The following is a 2,274-nucleotide window of genomic DNA, read 5'->3' on the forward strand; positions in this document are numbered from 1 at the left end:
CGCCCCCCCCCCCTGCGCGCGCGCGCGCACACAGAACCCTCGCGAAGTGTTTTACTGCCCGTCAAGGAGGCTCGAACCTTTGACGGACAGCTTCGCGAAAGGGCACGCGGGGACTGGATGTTCAATAGCCTTTGTTCCTCCCTCCGTCCGTCCCGCGGGCGGCGATTGGGTTAGCACGATCCCCGGCGGAGCCTATAAAAAAAGCCGCGCGCGGGCGGTGGGGTGAGGTGAAACGGCGTTTAGCGTGGTGCTCCGCCCACCTGTGGCTTTTTGCGAGCTGGGTGGTTTGCTCTGTTCAGGTGCAAGGGTGGGGGAAGGGAGGCGAGGCAGAGAAAAAGGCGGGAAAATGTTTTCTGAGGGAAGGGGCCTTTTGGAGAGAAGGGGGGTATCTCCACTTTCTTTTTCTTGGGTGTGTTTCCTTCAAAGTCAACTCGCCCTTGAGTTCCCCAGAAGAGAAGTTGATCATTCCTCCTCTTTTTGGCATTTTAGTTCCCCCAGAGGGCACATGCCACACACACCCCCTCAAGCGAGCTTCTTTACAGGGTTGTTTGTAAAATACTCCGCAAAATTAAACCATGGAAGCTCATGTTGGTTTAATTAGAGTGGGAAGGAAATCCACTACAAAGGCCATATATGTCTGGTTTTGGTTTGTTTTCAATTGGGGACAAACTTAAAAGGTCCACAGAATAGAGAGCAAAAGTTTTAATTTCTTGGCATTTTGTCTTTGGGCAGGAGGTTGAGCTAAAGGAAGGATTTGGGTGGGGAGAGGAAAATGGAGGTAGTGAAGGAGCTGCTCACTCCAATCTGCAGTTCAAAATGTGTAATATAATTGTGTGTAGCAGGATAATGTATTCCCATAGGAAGCTGTGTTAGTCTCTTGCTGCAAAAACAGTAGATAGGCTTGTGGTATCTTGAAGGCCTAACCATTTTTTAATGGTTTGCGGACTAGAATTTTTTAACATTTGGAAATGCTAGATATATGTGTTTGTATTGCTCTGAACTATTTACTATTCCTTTGATTCCCCCAGTTTTTAATCACAATATATTTATATTTTAACGAGTTCAGCAAAATCCTTGCTTCCCTACTAATAGACTTTGCCACCCATTTAATTTTGGGTGGCGCACCTTTTAAAATTTTAAGCCCATTACTTAAATTTGTGGCTGATTCAAAGCTTACAAGAATGAAGTGCTTCTTCACTGTTTCAAATTGACCCATCAGAAATTGGGGCTCTATAATTTTCTTCAGCACCAATGTATGCTACCTGTTTTTTATCGGTAGGTCTTGTTTGCTCCTCTTAAGAAAGTACTTGGGGAAACTCCAATCGCCTGTGTGACAGACTTCAGTGAAAGAACATAATGGTAATCTGGAAGGATTTTTATTTTTGTTTTGCAATAATTGCCTTTCTTTTTCTCTCTCTCCACTTATCCCATCTTCAAATGGAAAGAAAATGTGATGAAAGTGGTTGAAATCTGGGTTTCCCCGCCAGTAATAGTCCCAATGGAATTCAATAATTTGTTGGTCACACATTTTTAAGAAGCGGTGCTGTTTTTTTCTCTCCCTGCCATTGGCAATATGGCTTGTTTATCACTCCCACAAAGTGGGGGGTAATTGATGGATAAGAAGTAATTCTAGCAGGATAGCCATGCCAGCCTGTTACAGCTAAAGAAAGCCTTCAAGCCCCTTAAAAACATAATAAACAGTGTGTGTCATGCAGGAAGTCTGGTAACCTGGATGCTGCAGCACCTACAGGTGTTACTAAAAGGTTTGGTGCAGTCAGAGATTAAATCCTGAGCTTCCTCTCTTCCTAATTACTTGTAAATCTGGAGTGCCCTTCCAGATACATTTGGTGGTAGTAGCAACAGGAGTACCTCTTGAGTATGTATGAAGATTACTTTAGGCAACTAGGTAACTGGTTTTCCTCCGGATCTAGAACCTGTGCACTAAGTTGGACACAGTGGCTTCTATGTATGCCTGTGGCCCAGCAGCACTACTGCTGCCAACTTCTAAATATTGCCTTGTCCAGTGCAGTGAGGTACGTTAGGTCATGGGCTAGGTACATCATTGGATTTTGCTTCCTCCATTTTGATGGAGCTGAACCAGATAGGGTTGATTTACTAATCACTACTCCCAATATCGAAGTGGTGCTGAGTCCTTGAGTCCCTGTATTCGTAATAAATTCCAGAATTGAGTGCATATGTTGGCCCACTAGCTGGGGCTCAGGTTAAACCTCTGGGAATGTGGGTGATATAAGCAGGAGTGTTACTTTAGACAGA

General features: G+C 44.5%; 1 long non-coding RNA gene across 1 annotated transcript; it reads left to right on the forward strand.

Annotated features, from left to right (window-relative positions):
- The first annotated feature begins 208 nt into the window (after positions 1-208).
- On the forward strand, positions 209-1,977 carry LOC309358740. The gene is made up of 2 exons (XR_014163542.1): positions 209-299; positions 1,280-1,977. It is a non-coding gene; the product is annotated as an uncharacterized lncRNA (long non-coding RNA).
- Positions 1,978-2,274: the final 297 nt, after the last annotated feature.

This window comes from Podarcis melisellensis (genome assembly GCF_964234715.1).
Source record: "Podarcis melisellensis genome assembly, chromosome: 16".
Taxonomy (NCBI): Eukaryota; Metazoa; Chordata; class Lepidosauria; order Squamata; family Lacertidae; genus Podarcis; species Podarcis melisellensis.